The sequence below is a fragment of the Pristiophorus japonicus genome, unplaced genomic scaffold, assembly GCF_044704955.1.
Source record: "Pristiophorus japonicus isolate sPriJap1 unplaced genomic scaffold, sPriJap1.hap1 HAP1_SCAFFOLD_47, whole genome shotgun sequence".
Classification (NCBI taxonomy): Eukaryota; Metazoa; Chordata; class Chondrichthyes; family Pristiophoridae; genus Pristiophorus; species Pristiophorus japonicus.
In genome coordinates this window covers 1213185-1234394 of record NW_027254374.1, presented here as the reverse complement: position 1 = coordinate 1234394, position 21210 = coordinate 1213185, and the positions used below count along the sequence as shown (strand labels likewise).

The window sequence follows — 21210 nt, the reverse complement described above, 5'->3', positions numbered from 1 at the left end:
ACCATTTTGGCGTTGGAACTGACCCCGAGTGTCGAGTGATTCTTCCAGGAAAACATTTTTGCTTACTTAACCCGTGCTGTGCCAGCCCTGGGAGAGAATGATGGGACAGTGTCGAGGGAGCTTCACTCTGTATCTAACCCCGTGCTGGACCTGCCTGGAAGAGATTGATGGGACAGTGTAGAGGGAGCTTCACTCTATATCTAACCCCGTGCTGGACCTGTCCTGGGAGAGATTGATGGGACAGTGTAGAGGAAGCTTTACACTGTATCTATCCCCGTGCTGTACCTGTCCTGGGAGAGATTGATGGGGCAGTGTCGAAGGAGCTTTACTCTGTATCTAACCCCGTGCTCTACCAGCCCTGGGAGAGAATGATGGGACACTTTAGAGGGAGCTTCACTCTGTATCTAACCCCGTGCTGTACCTGTTGGAAGAGATTGATGGGACAGTGTAGAGGGAGCTTCACTCTGTATCTAACCCGGTGCTGGACCTGTCCACGGAGAGATTGATGGGGCAGTGTAGAGGAAGCTTTACTCTGTATCTAACCCCGTGCTGTACCAGCCCTGGGAGATAATGATGGGACAGTTTAGAGGGAGCTTCACTCTGTATCTAACACCGTGCTGTACCTGTCCTGGGAGAGATTGATGGGACAGATTAGAAGGATCTTTACTCTGTATCTAACCCCGTGCGGGACCTGTCCTTGGAGAGAATGATGGGACAGTGTAGAGGGACCTTCACTCTGTATCTAACGCCGTGCTGTTCCTGCTCTGGGAGTGTTTGATAGGGCAGTGTAGACGGAGCTTCAATCTATATCTAACTCCGTGCTGTACCTGCCCTGGGAGAGATTGATGGGGACAGTGCAGAGGGAGCTTTACTCTGTATCCAACCCCGTGCTGGACCTGTCCTGTGAGAGATTGATGGGACAGTGTAGAGGGAGCTTTACTCTGTATCTAACCCCGTGCTATACCTGCCCTGGGAGAAATTGATGGGACAGTGCAGAGGGAGATTTATTCTGTATCTAACCCATGCTGTACTTGCCCTGGGAGGGATTGATGGGACAGGTTCGAGGAAGCATTACTGTATATCTTAATTGGGCTGTACCTGCTCTGTGAGTCTTTGATGGGACAATATAGGGCGAGCTTTAATCTGCATATAACACATACTGTACCTGCCCTGGGAGAGTTTGATGCGACAGTGTAGAGGAAGCTTTAGTCTGTACCTGCCCTCTGACTCTTTGTTGAGACAATGTAGAGGGGGCTTTAATCTGTATCTAATCCGTACTGTACCTGCCCTGGCGGGTTTGATGGGACAGTATAATGGGAGCTTTACTCTGTATCTTTCCTGTGCTGTGCCTTCCCTGGGAGGGTTTGATGGGACAGTGTAGAGGGAGATTTACTCTGTTTTAAACACGTGCTGCACTGCAATGTATATATGCCCGGGTTGACGTGCCACCAGGGGGACCCGCCGTCGAAGGTCATTGGGCCACAGGCACACAAATGCAACCTTTGTATATAAAGAAATCCTCCATGTTTAATCAATGTTCGACAGCTATAAAAGTAAGGTCAGAATGCACCAGATTGAGTTCACTGTCGTAAGCCTACTGAGTTATTGCATATGCAACATGCACCTGCCGTGGAGGAGTTTGATGGGACAATGTAGCGGGAGCTTTCCTCTATATCTAACCCCGTAGTGCATCTGCCCTCGGAGCGTTTGAAGGGACAGTTTAGAAGAATCTTTACTCTGTATTTAACGCATGCTCTACCTGCCCTTGGAGAGTTTCAGCGGACATTGTTGAGGGAGCTTTACTTTGTATATAACCCGTTCTGTACCCGCACTGGGAGTGTTGATGGGACAGTGTAGAGGGAGTTTTACTCTGGATCTAACACGGGCTGTATCTGTCCTGAGAGGTTTTGATGGGATAGCGTAGAGGGAGCATTACTCTATATCGAACACGTGCTGTACCTGTCCTGGGAGAGATTGATGGGACAATGTAGAGGAAGCTTGACCCTGTATCTAACACGTACTGTACCTGCCCTGGGAGGCTTTGATGTGACTGTGTCGTGGTAGCTTTACTCTGTATTTAACATTATGGTGCTTTTCAATCCACTTGTTTCACACCGAAACAAATGGTAACCGTGATGTGAATTTAACGCCACGTGATTCTTTGAAATCTTCTTTTAATGATTGGCTAAAACGATTCATTATTTCACCGACAAACAGTTTTGATTCCAGGTCTCGGCGATAACTTTCGTAACACCATATTTAAATTCAAAACCTTCTAAAAATTGACGACATGCAGCCAACGTGCAAAAGTAAAAATTCTTTTAATCACCGTTAATTAGCCGATAACCTTCTTCAGAATGAAACAACGAAGAATATAATGACTGAGGAACAGTGGTATCTCCTATCATTCATTTTCTCTTTGCATGTGATGAAGTTTTATCCCTATCTCATTTACACGCTGCATGGGAATGACTTAAATTTGTAAGTATTTATGATTCAGTTGCAAAACCATTGATTGTGTATGTGCCGATTCTTGATAGGAGGAGCACTTAAGACAGAAGTTCCAGTTCAAAATATGTATCAATAGAATCAATTTCCACCAGTTTCTTTAAACCCAATAACATAATGTATTTCTTGTGGGCTGGATGGAGGAACATGATCCATGTAAACATTTTTTATCGTTATAATGGAACAGAATGCTCAAAAAATATTGCAGTGGGAACCAATTGGATTATTGCACAGCTGGCAACATGTGCGGAATAGATTCGTGCAGCCAAAACGGACAGTGACAACCTGGGACTGTGCGGCACCGAATTCTGGGGAAAAAACAGTTGAAGACTTCGTCCCTGGGTGGGCTCGAACCACCAACCTTTCGGTTAACAGCCGAACGCGCTAACCCATTGCGCCACAGAGACTGATGGCAATATCAGGTGCAAGACATCCAAAACCAGGGTGTCTGTCAGTCAAAGCTTCAGATTTCTCCGACTGGTATGGAACTTTTTCACTCTCAGTGGGACATTTCCCCAAAAAATGTAGGGAAATTCATACTGGATGCGTGGAAGCAATCTGATCCCGCACACTGCAGACACTTCCATGTCACCACCAACCAGCTCTCTCGCAACCGGTGTAATCGACCTTCCAGCCTTCCGGTGCCTTGTCTGTGACAAAGTATTCTGATTGTCCTGAAGCTGGTATTAGGTTTTAGTTCCTTTTCATCTCCTGACTGCGGATATTCCTGTGATTAAACGGGAACTAAATGCTTCCAGGGACAGTTGGTATCAGCGTTTCTTTGCTTGGTGAAATTTCAAAGATTGAAAGCGAAACACATCAGCCCCAAACCTCCCATGAGATGGACGCCCAGTTTCTGTTTCAAGCTTGAATGCGGGAAAAAGCAAAACTTATTCAAAGAAAGTACAAGTCCCTGAGACGCCTGATTATTTGCACCAAACCCCCTTGCAAAGTGTTGAGGTTCATGTTTGATGATCAGGGCACATCTTTCCCCAAACTACAACACTTCAAACATAACTCAACGGCTGTAAAGCACTTTGGGGCGTCATGAGTTCCTGAAAGGCACTGCAGAAATGCAAGTCCTTCTTTGCAAAAGTTTGATGCAATTTCAAAATTTGCGAGCAATATAAGGGCTCCTCTGGGACCCCTCGTAAATTTCAATTCACAACTCCGAACGGAGAATCAAAGCCCTTGATCAACGAGCCAACTGTTTCACAAACGTGAAGATAAGGTGTAACCAAGATAAAAGCATTTTTTTGTGTGTCGCTATTCAGGACATAAGAACTTAAGAACTAGGAGCAGGAGTAGGCCATATGGCCTATCGAGCATGCTCCGCCAATTAATATGATCATGGCTAATCCGATCATGGACTCAAGTCCAGCTCCCTGCCCTTTCCCCATAAGCCATATTCCCTTATCAGTTTAGAAGCTATCTCTGTATTAAATTGATTTAATGTTGTGGCGTTCTCAGCTCTCTGAGGCAGTGCGTTCGACAGATTTACAAACCTCTGAGAGCAGAAATTCCTCCTCATGACAAATATAAATGGGCAACACCTTATTCTGAGATTATGACTCCTAGTTCTAGTCTCCCCGATCAGTGGAACCATCCTCTCTGCATCCACCTGGTCAAGCTCCCTCATTACCTTATACATTTCGCTAATATCACCTCTCATTGTTCTGAATTCCAATGAGTAGAGGCCCGACCTACTCAACCGTTCCTTATAAGTCAACCGCCTCATCTCCGGAGTCAACCGAGTGAACCTTCTCTGAACTGCCTCCAAAGCAAGTATATCCTTTGGTAAAGTGTTTCTGATCCTCGCCCAATTGCCAGACGGACGGTTTGAAACGCCCCCCAACTTACGAAAGTTCTAGATCCGGGAATTATTATTCAGAGTGTAAATTAAATGAGTCACGGAAAGGAATGCTTCGGTGATAAATCGTAGGATATTTTTTTGTTCTAGCATACACTGGCTAAAACATGCTCTACTAAACGAAATCACTGTCTCTGTGGAGAATAAAATCCAGATTACAAACAACATACATACAGTACAGAAATGCGACCTTGTAACACGCAGTAATAGCATGGTGGATTCTAACCCCACCCATACCAATGAATTATCCCTCCACAGAATAGCTCAGAAAAGCAACACTTCTGAGAAAACCCTGAGCCCTGACACAACTGGCTGGGATATCTGGTTACTGGCTTCGGATACTTGCGAACATGTTCACCACCACACGCAGCCCTTTCCTTGCTCAGCTCAGCTGTGGGAAGTCACTGCCTGGTCTTCAGTCTCGGTGGTTTCTTCTGCAGTACTGCGACCCCTTCCTCTGGGACATCGATCGGTATAGCGAGAGCGAGAGAGAGCTCTCCCTAGACACAAGCTGCAAGCTGCAAGCTCCAAGCTTTACACCAAGCCTCTGAAAAATAAAATCCACAACATATTCTTGACTGAGTCCATTCCTTGAACAGAAACTTTGCGATCTCTTCATTAGGCTCTGCTAATTATCGATCTTGCCAAGTAAAATTGCGTTGGCATTGCAATGAATTAATGTAAAATTAATGAAAAGAAAATGCAACGTGTTGTCGAGTGCAAAACATGCAGTGCCTGCATTTCAAAAGGCATTTCTTTAATTCATCCTGCGGAATGCAAGTTGCACAGATAATCTCAGCACACATTGTGCAGACAAAAGCAGCATTAGACAACGAAGTGATTTCGCCTCCGCTGATTTGAAGCAGATAACTGAAGGTTGAGCACACAATTTGACAACTTGACTTGTCGATCAAGCATCAATGACAAAGGCAAGAAAACTGCTCACTAGCACCAGGTGCTTTTCACTTGTTTGTCCCAAATTTTCAGCAGCTGGGATAACAAGAACTTGAGTTACACTGAGATTTGAATTCAGATCACCGGATTTAAATTCCAGAGTGCTCACCTTTACACCATGGCACCAAGCATGCCAAAACTTTTGAAACATACTTCGTCACAGACAAGGCACCGGAAGGCTGGATGGCAGATTACACTGGTTGCAAGAGAGCTGGTTGGCGGTGACATGGAAGTGTCTGCAGTGTGCGGGACCAGACTGCTTCCACACATCCACAATAAATGTCCCACACTTGACTTGGGAAAAGTAGAACTGAGAGCGGACAAGTTCCATTACGGTCGGAGCAATCTGAAGCTTTAACTGACTGACACCCTGGTGTTGGATGTCTTGCAGTTTGTATCTGTGCCGCAATGGTTTAGAGTATTTGGTTGGTAGCTAAAAGGTGGGTGGTTCAACACCACCAACGGGCGAAGCCTTCAACTGTTTTCACCCGAGGTTTCAGTGCCGCACAGTTCCAGGTTGTCATTGTGCATTTTGGCTGCACGAATATATTCCGCAAACATTATCAGCTATGCTGTTATCCAGTAAGTTCCCACTCCAATACTTTTATGAGCATTCAGCTCAAGTAAAACGATAACAATTTCTTACATATATCATGTTCCTCCATCCAGCCCACTCAATATAAATTATTTTATTGGGTTTAAAGAAATTGGTGAAAATTGATTCTCTTGATACATATATAGAACTGAAATTTTGGACTCAAGTGCACCTCCTATCAAGAACAGACTCACACACAATCAATGGTTTTACAACTGAGTCATGAGCACTTACAATTTTAAACCTTTCTCATACAGCGTGTAAATGAGATAGCGATAAAAATTCATCACATCAAGCATTACGATGTAGCGATGCAGCAATGCAGCGTTCCCTGGCGGTCCAGTGATTAGGATTCGGCGCTCACACGACCGCGGCCCTGAGTCGACTTCCGGCGAGCGAAATTGCACTTCCATCAAAATTAAAACCTTATAATAAAGAGTTGCATGAATCTCATGTGGAAAAAATGATTCATTGAATTAAACATCATTAATTAATCCATTGTAAAACTTCAATCATTTATTTTGCCCTGAGAACGTGAGGAACATTTATCCCGACCTCACTGTATTTTAGGAACAAGGTCCAGCCCCGGTATTTCCACCTATGAAAGTAGGAAACTGCTGGAAATACACAATAGGACGGACGCCTTTGACAAAAAATTAACCCTAGTTTACAGGTTCTCTTCCTTCCCCTACCTTTTGCGGGACACTTGTTCCCCTTTAATTTTACAGACTGACTGAGTTCACTAACCGCGGGGTGAGAGTTGGTGCCTCCGCGTCCCCACTGTGCTAACATGGAAGATAGCACGATGGGGATGTCGGGTGGTGGCTGTGGATCAGTGACATGTGTGTGTAAAGGCAGTGGAGGAGAAGGATTGACAGCTGTCAATGAGGGACAGAAGTTGTTTAAGGCGAGGCAACACATTCCCGATCAGCACAGAAGGCATTCACTGGTCAGTTGTCCTCTGCTGTACTTCTGGTCAGAGCGGTTTCAGCAGTGGAGCCATTATCACGTTTGCTTTCCACGCGAAAGTTTCCATGCAGGAAGATTATGTTTAAACTTGCTGTTGATGAACAGCCATGGGCGAGTTTAATCTCCTGTCAAAAGGGTGACAGTGCCTTCTCCCTTATTCTTTAATTGCTCTTTATTTCACTTCATTAATAGATATATTTGGGTGAGAGAAATTGTTCCAGAATGTCGCCCACTTCAACTTTTGTTCCCATTTAAACATATAAAATAAGGTCGGGGAATAACTACAGAAAACAAAGCAGACGGATACAGACAAGAGGAAGAGAGAAGGGGAAACACTGTCCCCACCCAGAACTAATGCAGAAACCCCTCTGCTGCGCTCAGGGTGGCCACCCGCAGCTCATTGACTGTCGGAGTCGGACCGTGCGGCGCTTCAAAAGACAGTTCGAAAAAGCAAAGTCACTGATACGGTCTCATGTGCTCCTTCTGCCAAGAATAGCTACACAAAAAATGCTTTTATAAAAGTTACAACTTATCTCCAGGTTTGTCAAAAAGTGAGCTCGTTGTTCAAGGGGTATGATTCTCGTTTCTGGCTTGTTAATTGAAAGTTGCGAGAGATCCCGGTCGAGCCCATTATTCTGCCGCGAATTTTGAAATTGCACAGAAGTTTTGCAAAGGAGGACTTGCTTTTCTGCAGCGCATTTCAGGAACTCATGACGCCCCAAAAGCGCTTTACAGCCGTTGAGTTATGTTTGAAGTGTTGTTTTTTGAGGAGAGATGTGCCCAAATCACCCCAACAGGAACCTCAACTCTTTGCGAAGGAGTTTGGTGCAATAATCAGGTGCCTCAGGGACTTGGACTTTATTTGGATGATTTCTGCTTTTACCTGCATGCAAGCTTGAAACACCAACTGGGCTTCCATCTCACGGGAGCAGCGTGTTGTGGTTAGCGAGTATTTGACGAGGTTTGGGGTTGATATGTGTCGCTTTCAATCTTTGAAATTTCACCAAGCGAAGATATGATGAATCCAACTGTCCCTGTAAGCAATTTATTCGGGTTTAATCACAGGAATATCTGCAGTCAGGAGCTGAAAAGGAATTAAAACATAAGACCGGCTTCGGAACAATCAGTATACTTTGTCACAGACAAGGCAGTGGAAGGCTTGAAGGTAGATCACACCGGCTTCGTAAGAGCTGGTTGGTGTTGACATGGAAGTGCCTGCAGTGTGCGGGACATGACTGCTTCAACGCATCCACAATGAATGTCCCTCCATTTATTTGGTGAAAGTGCAAATGAGTGTGGTCAATTTCCATCCCGGTCGGAGCAATCTGAAGCTTTAACTGACTGACACCGTGGTTTGGGATGTCTTGCAATGTGCTTTCAATTTAGTATCTGTGGCGCAATGGGTTCGTGTGTTCGGCTCTTAACCGAAAAGTTGTTGGTTCGAGCCCAACCTCGGACGAAACATTTAACTTTTTTTAAACCCGCGGATTCGTTGCTGCACAGTTCGAGGTTGTTATTGTGCGTTGCACAAATATATTCCGTAAACATTGCTAGCTGTGCTGTTATCAAGTGAGGTCCCACTCCAATACTTTTATGAACATTCAGTTCAAGTAAAAACAATTTTTTACATGGATCATGTTCCTCCATCCAATCCACCAGAAATAAATTACGTTATTGGGTTTAAAGGAACTGGTGGAAATTGTGTGACCTATCATTATGGCTTTGCTCAGAAACTGAGTTTCAACTGTCAACAGTTTGCGAAGGATTACCTCATGGCCAATGCCAAGCACAAAAAGTCTCTCAGCATTCGTTTTGGAATCCGTCAAATTTGCAATGTCCTGCGAGGCCCCTTAATTCAGCGACATATCTCGCCACTTCCTGTACCTCCGGCCGTTTGCGCGTGTGGAACCGATACCTCGCCATCAGAACGCTTCCTTTAGTATGTAGATGCTCCCGGACCAGCGTACACAATTCTTCATCGGATTTAGTTGTTGGTTTCATCAGAGCTAGAAGATTCTTCATGCGGCCATAGTTTGCTGTCCCACAGAAGGAAAGGAGAATCACCCTTCATTTGGCAGCTTTGACGTGCCCTTCCAGCTCGTTGGCCACGAAGTTTGGATCGAATCTCTCCACGAAGGTTTCGCAATCGTACACTTCTGAGAACTTCTCCAGGATACCAACTGTTGCATGCAGCTTTGCGTGGTTGTTTATTGTCTCGCCGCCAATTGATACGCTCATTATAAAGGATGATACTGAGTACTTTGAACAATGACTAAGTGTGACCTTAGCTCCTTTAATAAGACTCCAGAGCGCAGGTACCGCATGGGTGGACTGCTTATATACCGTGCTCCCAAGGGATGCTTTGATCACTTGGGACTCCACCAAGTAGGCCCTCTGGTGGTGGTGAGATACAGGTTGTCAAGGGAAAAATACATAACACAAGGTGTATGCAGAAATCAACCATCAAAAGCCCTATCATTAACCACAGGCGTTTCCGGCAATTTTCTGATCGCAAAGCGCTTTCAGTCTTGTTCTTAAAATTGTAGACGTGGAAATTGGGGAGTTTAATGATTTTAAAAAGAGAATATTGTTTTTTGGTGCAGTTCCGGTCAGAGAAATGTTTGTGAAAGGAACTTTTTGCAGAGAGAGGAATTGAACATTTCAACTTATTGCTGAACAATTCTCTCTGGGCACTGAGCTAAGTAGCAGTTTCTGTAGTGCAGTGGTTATCACATTTCCCTCACACGTGAAAAGTTCCTGGTTCAAGCCCGGGCAGAAACATTATTCCTCACGCAAAAACGTGGCTGCAATAAAATTGAAGAAAAGTTGTTATAGATACCTTGTTGCATGAGCAATGAACATTTAAAACCAGTCTCCTCAAATACAGAGTATGAAAAATCAGATAGGAGATAAAACTTCATCAAGGATTAAATTTTCATTAATTATTGAATTTTCAACTGTCTCTATTTGCATTTCTTTCATTCTGTGAAACAACATGATCGGTTTATACCAGCAGCTCTAAGCTGCATTTGAATCCCGCAAACAACTCATTAATTATTCGCTCTTTCCCAGTTCCAGAGCTCAGAGGGTTATTTTCCATCCCTGTGATAGAAACTACCTCGGACCCGGGCCAAAGCTCCCCTTGCACCGAGCACAGGCTCAGGAAAACCCCGGGGGAGAGGATATCCCGGTCACTGTGCCTTCCAGCAACACTGAACAAGCGCCCGGTCTGAAACTTTCCAGAATAATAACTTGTAACTTCAGCATCGAACAATAAGGATGGTCGAGCGATCTCAGGCGCTGCTTTCATTATTTGATTAAATTATCAACTCTCCCTCAGTTCGCATTTTTATCATCGTGCAAAAGAAGATCATGGGTACATTAATGATGTTTTCCTGATAAAGCAACATCAAATTTTCAGGAAAAGTAATCGCCCAACGTTGGAGCTCTATCCCACGACACTGCAAGTAAAACACTCATGCTCTAACGACTGAGGTAGCCGGGCTTCGCAAGATCTAACCTGTCAATCCCCTTCAGAATATTGCCCGTTTCAATGAGATCACCTCTCATGCTTCTAAACTCCAGAGAATATCGGCATATTCTGCACAATCCCTCACCATAGGACAGTCCTCTCATCCCAGTAATCATCTGGTGAACCTCTGTTGTACCACCTCCAAGGCAAGTGTATCCTTCCTCAGATAAGGAGACCAAAACTGTGTGCTGTACTCCAGGTGTGGTCTCAGCAGGGCCTTGTTCAATTGGAACAAGACTTCCTTACTCTTGTACTGCGGGCTACATGTTAGGTACTATGTGCCGAATATCCTGTTTTACTGGTGACTCTTCGGTTGTATAAAAAGTTATTGAAATTTGACAGTCGCTTAGCAAACGCATTTGTATTTGCTTCAGTGTGCAACACATGTGGATGGATTAATGATGATTGAAACAATTATTCAGTATTTCACAGACTTGAATTATTTGTGTCAACTTGCTCTGTAAAAATGCTTTTCCTGATGAGGAATCGAACCCAGGTGAAAGCAGTGAAAGCACCAAATCCTAACCAATAGGCGACCAGGGAATACTGTTTGCAGCCGCTGCGATAGCTTTAAATATAGTCAGCTTACAATCACAGCTGAGAATTGTGCGGTGACATGGCGTGTAACTGGATTTGCTGGGAGCACCGTGGAGGCCCCAATCTGCGTGAGAACACCAGCGGCAGGTCGGGACCATAAAAGGAGCGGTGAGTGGCGGTCTGGGAGCAGCGTGGTGGTGTACCACGGCAACGTACAGCGCGAGCTGCTGCAGGAGGGCGACGGCAGCGAAGAGTGACGTCATCAAAGTCCAGGTCGGTGATTGGAGCGTGGGCAGGTACAGCAGGAGCAGCGCAAGACTGTGGAGGGATGTGATCGGGGCCCAGAGGCGGCGTAAGTTCAGGGCCAGGGGTCCAGGGGCAGCACGGGCCAGCGCACACTGCGATATGTGTGCACTGGGTCCGTGCAGCAGAGCTGGTCTCCAGTCGTCTTGGATAGCCCTTGCCACTGGAACACGACCTCGCTCTTTCAAGCCCGTGTGATGGCTGGGGTGCAACGGCCACCACACGTTAAAAAAATCCACGCACAGGCATCTTCCACCCTCCAACTTGCAGTTCGCGACATGGAATATTGGGTCCATCATTGAAACACCTGTTAACTCATTGTTTTTTGGCGAGGAAGCAAGTCATCCTCGCTTCGATTGAATGCCAATGATGATGATGAACTGGATTTTCTGCAGTCCGCGTGCAGTAGTGATGAAAGCGGGTGTGAGAGGGTGAGTGACAGGTGGGCACTGATTCTGATGCTGTCTGACCTACGGTGGGAGTGGCCGAACATTTTAAAGCACTTTCATTGCACCAATGCAGGGTAAATGAATCTGCTTTTCAGCAACCTTCATGTATACAAACATGCACACTCTGCACTGTAGACCTCACAATGCAACGGTAGTGTGTCTGACTCCACATCAAAAGGCTGCGTGTTTATATCAGTCGGGGTCACTGTATTTTCCATATTGCTCTCCCTGAATTGAGATTTACTTTGCTGTATCACAATTTGCTTTCCCACCCATCTTTGTATCATCAGCAAACTTCGATCCATTACACTCGGTCCCTGTATCCCTGGGATAGGGGAGGGAAGACACACCGGAGAAGTGTGAGCTTGTGGACCGGAGAAGTTTGCGCTGCTGGAGGTGTGCGTTTTATCGGCGACGGAGGGGGGGGAGAGCCCGCCGATGAACCGGAGAAGCTAAGAAGCTGCTGTGCTTTTCATCGGGTTTCACACTGTTTAAAAATGGCAGAATGCAACTTTTCTCTCCATACTGCGCATGCACGAAGCTGAGGCTGTGTTTTCGGCGCAGGCATTTGGCTCCGCCCCCCACTTCACCATTGCCGCCACGCCAGGACTCCGGGGACTTGACACAGTGGCCAGGATGGGGCGAGTTTTCCCCCGAGCCGTTTCCACCGCACAATGTTGGTGCGCTTTAGGTCAGCGTGCCGACAAAACTGCTTGGGGAAAATCTAGGCCTCGAAGAGCAAGGTGTATACTGAAGGAAATACAAATATGTTTGCCGAGCAACTGTCAAATTTTAATAACTTTTTATGCAACTGTAGAATCAGCAAAAAACAGGGCACTCGCCCGATATTGCCTAATATATAGCCCGTAGTACAAGAGTAGGGAAGTCTTGCTACAATTGTACAGGGCACTGGTCAGACCACACCTGGAGTACTGCGCACAGTTTTGGTCTCCTTATGGAAGGTAGGAAATATTTGCCTGTGAGGAGGTACAACGGAGGTTCACCAGATTCATTCCTGGGATGAGAGGACTGCCTTAAGTTGAGAGATTGTGTAGAATGGGCCGCTACTCTCAGGAGTTTAGAAGAATGAGAGGTGGTCTCATTGAAGCAATCAATATTCTGAAGGGGATTGCCAGGGTAGATGCTGAGAGATTGATTCCCCCGGGCTGGAGTGGCTAGAACGAGAGGGCACAGTCTCAGGTTAAGGGGTCGTCCATTTAAGACAGAGATGAGGAGGAATTTCTTCACTCAGAGGGTTATGCATCTGTGTTATTCTCTGCCACACAGGCCTCTAGATGCTGAGTCTCTGAATATATTCAAAGCTGCGTTAGATAGATTTTTGGAGTCACGGGGAATCAAGGGATCGAGAGATCACTGGAGTTGAGAAGAATGAGAGGGAATCTCATAGAAACATATAAATTTCTTACATGACTGGACAGGTCCCGATGTTGGGGAAGTCCAGAACCAGGGATAAGAGTCTGAGGGATAAGGGGTAAGCCATTTAGTACTGTGATGAGGAGAAACTTCTTCACTCAGAGAGTTGTTAACCTGTGGAATTCTCTGCCGCAGAGAGTTGTTGATGCAAGGTCTTTAGATATATTCAAGAGGGATTTCGATGTGGCCCTGATGGCTTAAGAGATCAAGGGGTGTGGAGAGAAAGCAGGAAAGGGGTACTGAGCTGAATGATCAGCCATGAACTTATTGAATGGTGGTGCGGCTTGAAGGGCCGAATGGCTTACTCCTGCACATATTTTGTTTCTATGTTTCGATGTCCTGCTACTGCATTTTTATAAACAATTCCAACATTTTCACAACCACAGATGTTAGGCTAACTGGTCTATAGTTTCCTGCTTTTTGTCTGCCTCCTTTTTTAAATAGGGGAATTACATTTGCAGTTTTCCAATCTGCTGGTTCCTCCCCTGAAGCCAGCGAGTGCATGTCCACAGATCCATGAAAGTCGCAGGCCAGATAGATAAGGTGGTTAAGAAGGAATATGGAATGCTTGCCTTTCGTTGCCGAGGCACAGAATACAAGAGATGGGGTCGGTGGTGCAAGTTAGGTCACAGCTGGAGTACTGCGTGCAGTTCTGGTCGCCATATTACAGGAAGGACATGATTGCACTGAAGATGGTACAAAGGAGATTTAGGAGGATGTTGCCGGGAGTGGAGAATCTTAGCCATGAGGACAGATTAGATAGGCTGGATTTGCTTTGCATGGAACAGAGCCTGAGGGGAGACCTCATTGAGGTGTATAAAATTATGAGGGGCCGAGATATAGTGGATAGAAGTGGGGTCAATAACAAGGAGGCATAAATTTAAAGTAATGGGCAGGAAGTTTAGAGGGGAAATTTCTTCACGCAGAAGGTGGTGGGTTTTTGGAACTCACTGCCTGAAAGGGTGGTAAAAGCAGAAACCCGCACCACATTTAACAAGTGCTTGAATGTGCAGTTGAAGTGCTGAAACCTGCAGAGTTATGGACCTAGAGCAGGAAAGTGGGATTAGGCTGGATAGCCTGTTGTTGGCCGGCGCGGACACGATGGGCCGAAATGGCCTCCTTCAGTGGTGTCAACTTCTTTGATTCTATGACGTCCTTTGCAAAGAATTAATGTGCGTGTGAGGTGATTTGTGCACATCTTTCCTCATGTGACAGCATTTCAAAGGCAACTCAAAAGCGGCAAAGCGCTTTGGGGCATCATGAGTTCCTGACAGACGCTGCAGAAATGCAAGTCTTATTTGCAAAAGTTTGATGCAAATCCAGTGTTTATCTGGGATTTGAAACCAGGATCTCGAGCAAATTTCAATTAACAATCCTAAAGCAACAATCATACCCTTACACCAACGAACCAACTGCTTAGCAAACGTGGAGATGAGATTTAACCATTATTGAAGCATTTTTAGTGCGTGTTGCTGTTCTTGATCGGAGCAGCTCATGAGACGGAATCAGTGACTTTGCCTTTTCGACATTTCTCCTGAAGCGCCGCACGATCCCACTCCTGCATTCAATGAGCTGACGGGACGTTAATTTATCCATCATCATCATCATCACAGCGTTCCCTCGAAATGAGGATGTCTTCGTTCCACGCCAAAAAAGGATGAGTTCACAGGTGTTTCAATGAAGGACCCAAACTGCATCCCGAAGGGTGGAAGTTGCCTGTGCGTGGATTTTTTTAACGGGTGGTGGCCATTGCACGCCAGCCATCACACGGGCTTGATAGATCTCGGCCTTGGTCCAATGGCAAGGGTTCACAAAGACGACTGGAGACCAGCTGTGCATCACGGAATTAGTGCACACACATATCGCAGTGTGGGCTGGCCCGTGCTAACACTGGGCCCCTGGCCCAGAACTCAAGCCTCCCCTGGACCCTGATCACATCCCTCTACAGTCTCTCGTCGCTCATTCGCCCCAATCTCACCGCTCCAGCTGTATCTGCCCAAGCCCAAATCATCGATCTGGACCTTGATGACGTCAATCTACGCTGCCGCCGCCATCCTGCACCAGCTCGCGCTGCTCCCTGGAGTCGTCTTCCGGGATCTCCAAGCTGCTCCCAGGGCCTCTCGCCGTTAATTTTATGGCCCCGCCCTGCCGCTGGTGTTCTCCCATTAGTGTATCCAGGCTGCGGGTGGCCACCACGAGTGCAGCAGAGGAGTTTCTGCAGTAGTTAAGGGGCATGACTCATCAGGGGAGAGCAGCAGCAGCCAAGTTCATGGCACAGTGGATGGCTTTGCTGCACAGAAGGGCAGTAAAAAGTGTGGGAGAGCTAAAGTTATAGGGGATTCGATTGTAAGGGGATAGAAGTTTCTGCGGCCGCAACCGAGACTCCAGAATGGTATGTTGCCTCCCTGGTACAAGGGTCAAAGATGTCTTGGAGCGGGTGCAGTATATTCTGAAAATGGAGGGTGAACAGCAAGTTGTCGTGGTGCATATAGGTTTCAACGATATCGGTAAAAAATGGTATGAGGTGCGAAGAGTTGAATTTAAGGAGCTAGGAGTTACATTCAAAAGTTGGAGCTGAAAACTAGTAATCTCGGAATTGCTAACAGTCCCACCTGCTTGACAGAGTAGGTATCGCAGGATGGCTCAGATCAATACGTAGCTTGATGAGTTGTGAAAAAGTGAGGGATTCAAATTCCTGGGACATTGGAACCAGTCCTGGGAAGGTGGGACCAGTAAAAACCGGAATGTCTGCATCTGGGCAGGACCGGAACCAATGTCGAGGGGAGTGTTTCTCGTGCTGTTAAACTAACACGGCAGGCGGAAGGAAACCTATGCAGGGAGATAGAGGGAATTAAAATGGAGGCAGAAGCAAAAGATCGAAAGCAGAACAGTAAAAGTGGAGGGCAGAGAAATCCAAGGCAAAAAACAAAAAGGGCCACATTACAGCAAAATTCTGAAGTGGAAATGTGTGTTAAAAAGACAAGCCTGAAGGCTCTGTGCCTCAATGCGAGGAGTATTCGGAATAAGGTGGATGAATTAACTGCGCAGAAAGCAGTTAACGGCTTGGGTGTAATTGGCATCACGGAGACATGGCTCCAGGGTGACCAAGGCTGGGAACTCAACATCCAGGGGTATTTAACATATAGGAAGGATAAGCAGAGAGGAAATGGAGGTGGGGTAGTGTTGCTGCTTAATGACGAATTTAATGCATTAGTAGGAGGGACATTAGCCTGGATGATGTGGATTCGGTATGGGTGGAGCTGCGGATTTGCAAAGGGCATAAAACGTTCGTGGAAGTTGTGTTCAGACCAACACACAGCAGTCGTGAGTTTGGGGACAGCATTAAATAAGAAATAAGGGATGTGTGCAATAAAGGTACTTCAGTTATCATGGGTGACTTTAATTTACATATTGATGGGATAACCTACCTGGGAGCATTGCGTGGAGGAAGATTTCCTGCAGTGTATTGAGGATGGTTTTCTCGACCAATATATCGAGGAACCAACTAGAGAGCTGGCCATCCTAGACTGGGTGATGTGTAATGAGAAGGGACGAAATAGCAATCTTGTTGTGCGAGACCCGTTGGGGAAGAGTGAACATAATATGGTCGAATTCCTTATTAAGCTGGAGAGTGACACAGTTAATTCGAAAACTAGGGTCCTGAACTTAAGGAAAGGTGACTTTGATGGTATGAGGTGTGATACTTAAAGGGTTGACGGTGGAGAAGCAATGGAAAACATTTAAAGATCACATGGATGAACTTTAGCAATTGTACATCCCTGTCTGGAGTAAAAATAAAACGGAGAAGGTGGCTCAACCATGGTTAACAAGAGAAATTAAGCATAGTATTAAGCCAAGGAAGAGGCATATAAATTGGCCACAAAAAGCAACAAACCTGAGGACCGGGAGAAATTTAGTATTCATCAGAGAAGGACGAAGGCTTTAATTAAGAGGGGGAAAATAGAGTACGAGAGGATGCTTGCAGGGAACATCAAAACTGACTGCAGAAGATTCTCTAAATATGTGAAGAGAAAAAGATTAGTGAAGACAAATGTAGTTCCCTTGCAATCGGATCCAAGTGAATTTATAATGGGGAACAAAGAAATGGCAGACCAATTGAACAAATACTTCGGTTCTGTCCTCTCGAAGGAAGACCCAAATAACGTTCCGAATGTACCAGAAGAAAGTGGTTCTAGTGAGAAGGAGGAACTGAAGGATATGCTTATTAGGCAGGAAATTGTGTTGCGGAAATTGATGTGATTGAAGGCTGATAAATCCCCGGGCCTGATATTCTGCATCCCAGAGTACTTAAGGACGTGGCCTCAGAAATAGTGGATGCATTGGTGATCATTTTCCAATAGTCTATCATATCTGGATAATTTCCAATGGACTGGAGGGTAGCTAATGTAACACCACTTTTTAAAAAAGGAGGGAGAGAGAAAAGGGGTAATTATAGACCGATTAGTCTGATATCAGTAGTGGCGAAAATGTTAGAATCAAACATTAAGGATGAAATAGCAGCACATTTGGTAAGCAGTGACAGCATCGGTCGAAGTCACCATGGATTTATGAAAGGGAAATCATGCTTAACGAATCTTCTGGAATATTTTGAAGATGTAACCAGCAGAGTGGACAAGGGAGAACTAGTGGATGTGGTGTATTTGGATTTAAAAAGGCATTTGACAAGGTCCAGCACAAGGGATTGGTGTGCAAAATCAAAGCGCATGGTATTGGGGGTAATGTACTGACGTGGATCGAAAACTGGTTGGCAGACAGGAATCAGAGAGTCGGGATGAAAGGGTCCTTTTCAGATTGGCAGGCAGTGACTAGTGGAGTGCCGCAGGGCTCAATGCTGGGACCCCAGCTCTTTACAATATACATTAACGATTTAGATGATGGATTGAGTGTAATATCTCCAAGTATGCGGATGACACTAAACTGGGTGGCGGTGTGAGTTGTGAGGATGACGCTAAAAGCTGCAGGGTGAATTGGACAGGTTAGTTGAGTGACCAAATGCATGGCAGATGCAGCATAATGTGGATAAATGTGAGGTTATACATTTCATAGGAAAAAACACAAAGGCAGAATATTATCTGAATGGCGACAGATTTGGAAAAGGGGAGGTGCAACGAGACTTGGGTCACGGTTCATCAGTCACTGAAAGTTAGCATGCAGGTACAGCAGCCGGTGAAGAAGGCAAATGGCATGTTGGCCTTCATTGCTCGGGGATTTGAATGTAGGAGCAGGGAGGTCTTACTTCAGTTGTTCAGGGCCTTAGTGAGGCCTCACATGGAATATTGTGTTCAGTTTTGTTGTCCTTATCTGAGGAAGGACATTCTTGCTATTGAGAGAGTGCAGTGAAGGTTCACCAGACTGATTCTAGGGATGGCTGGACTGTCATATGTGGGCAGACTTATCAATTGCGCCTTTATTCACTGGAGATTAGAAGGATGAGAGGGGATCTCATAGAAACGTGTCATATTCTGACGGAACTGGACAGGTTAGATGCTGGAAGAATGTTTCCGATGTTGGGGAAGTCCAGAACCAGGCGACATAGTCTTAGGATAAACGGCAGGCCATTTAGGACTGAGAAGAGGAGAAACTTCTTCAGTCAGAGAGTTGTTAACCTGTGGACTTCCCTGCTGCAGAACGCTGTTGATGCCAGTTCATTGGATATATTCAAGAGGGAGTTAGATATGGCACTTACGGCTAAGGGGATCAAGGGGTATGTAGAGAAAGCCGGAAAGGGGTACTGAGGGATGATCAGCCATGATCTTATTGAATGGCGGTGATGGCTCGAGGCGCCTTCTCCTGCAACTATTTTCTATGTTTCTATTTTTCTATATTACACTCAATTCCTTCATCTAAATAGAAAAACTATATTGTAAATGCCTGGGGCCCCAGCACTGAGCCCTGCAGCACTCCACAAGTCACTGCCTGCCATTCTGAAAAGGATCCATTTATCCCGACTCTCTGCTTCCTCTCTGCCAACCAGTTCTCTATCCACGTCCGTACATTACCCCCAATACAATTCTTTTTGATTTTGCACACCAAACTCTTGTGCAGGACATTGCCAAAGCCTTTTGAAATTCCAAATACACCACATCCACTGGTTCTCCCTTGTCAACTCTGCTGGTTACATCCTCAAGAAATTCCAAAAGATTTGTCAAGCATGATTTTCCTTTCATAAATCCATGCTGACTTGGACCGATCCTGTCACTGCTTTCCAAATGCGCTGCTATTTCATCTTTAATAATTGATTCCAACATTTTTCCCTTTACTGATGTCAGGCTAACTGGTCCATAATTATCTGTTTTCTCTCTGCCTCCTTTTTTAAAAAGTGGTGTTACATTAGCTGCCCTCCAGTCCATAAGAACTGATCCTGATTCGATAGACTGTTGGAAAATGATCACCAATGCATCCACTATTTCTGGGCCACTTCCTAAAGGACACTGGGATGCAGACTATCAGGCCACGGGGATTTATTGGCCATCAATCCCATCTATTTCACTAATAAGGATATCATTCAGTTCATCCTTCTCACTAGACACTCGGTCCCCAATAAATTCGGACGGTTATTTGTGTCTTCCTTCGTGAAGACACAACCGATGTATTTGATCAATTGGTCTGCCATTTCTTTGTTCCCATTAGAAATTCACATAAATCGACTGGAAAGGACTTACGTTTGTGTTCACTAATCTTTTTCTATTCACTTTTTTACAGAAGCTTTTGCAGTCAGTTTTTATATTCCCTGCAAGCTTCCTCTCCTACCCTATTTTCCCCCTCTTAATGAAACCCATAGTCTTCCTCTGTTGAATTATAAATTTTTCCCAGTCCTCAGTTTTGTTGCTTTTAAATGCCAATTTATATGCCTCTTCCTTGGTTTTAACACCATCCTTAATTTCCCATGTTAGCCACGGTTGAGCCACCTTCCCCGTTTTATTTTCACTGTAAACAGCGCTGTACAGTTGCTATCGTTCATCCATGTGATCTTTAAATGTTTGCATTGCATATCCACTGTCAACCCTTTCAGTACCCTTTGCCAGTCTATACCAACTAATTCACACCTCATCCCGTCGAAGTTACCTTTCTTTAAATTCAGGACCTAGTTTCCGAATTAGCTGTGTCACTATACATCTTAATTAGGTATTCTACCATATTATGGTCACTCTTCCCCAAGGGGCCTCGCACAACAAGATTGCTAATTAGTCTCTTCTTACTACACATCACCCAGTCTCGGATGGCCAGCTCTCTAGTTGGTTCCTCCACATGTTGGTCTCGAAAGCCATCCGTAATACACTGCAGGAAATCCTCCTCCACTGCATTGCTACCAGTTTGGTAAGCCCAATCAATATGTAGATTAACGTCGCCATGATAACTGTTGTACCTTACGGCTGACATCCCTTATTTCTTATTTGATGCTGTCCCCAACCTCACTACTGCTGTTTGGTGGTCTGTACACAACTCCCACTCGCGTTTTCTGCCCTTTGGTATTCCGATGCTCCACCCATACCGATTCCACATCATCCAGGCTAATGACTCTCCTTACTGTCGCATTAATTTCCTCTTTAACCAGCAACACCACCCCGTCTCCTTTTCCTCTCTGCCTATCCTTCCTAAATGTTGAATACCCCTGGATGTTGAGTTCCCAGCCTTGGTCACCCTGGAGCCATATCTCCGTGATGCCAATTACATCCACTGCTTAACAGCTGTCTGCGCAGTTAATTCGTCCATCTTATTCCGAATGCTTGTCGCATTGAGTCACAGAGCATTCAGGCTTGTCTTTTTAGAATTTTTCTGTCATGTGGTCCTTTTTGTTTTGTGCCTTGGGTTTCTCAGCCCTCCACTTTTACTATTCTCCTTTCTATATTTTCCTTCTGCCCCCATTTTATTTCCCTCTGTCTCCCTGTATAGGTTCCCATCCCCCTGCCATGTCAGTTTAATTATTCCCTAACAGCGCTAGCAAACACTCCCCCTAGGACACTGTTTCCGGTCCTGCCCAGTTGCAGACCGTCTGTTTGTGCTGGTCCCACCTTCCCCAGAACCGATTCTAATGTCC

At 45.5% G+C, this 21210-nt stretch overlaps 2 non-coding genes across 2 annotated transcripts; one reads left to right on the top strand and one right to left on the bottom strand.

Annotated features, from left to right (window-relative positions):
- Nucleotides 1-2841: 2841 nt before the first annotated feature.
- Nucleotides 2842-2915, bottom strand: trnan-guu (transfer RNA asparagine (anticodon GUU)). Its single transcript has one exon. It is a non-coding gene; the product is annotated as a tRNA-Asn (tRNA).
- A 6689-nt stretch (nucleotides 2916-9604) lies between these two features.
- On the top strand, nucleotides 9605-9677 carry trnav-cac (transfer RNA valine (anticodon CAC)). Its single transcript has one exon. It is a non-coding gene; the product is annotated as a tRNA-Val (tRNA).
- The last annotated feature ends 11533 nt before the right edge of the window (nucleotides 9678-21210 follow it).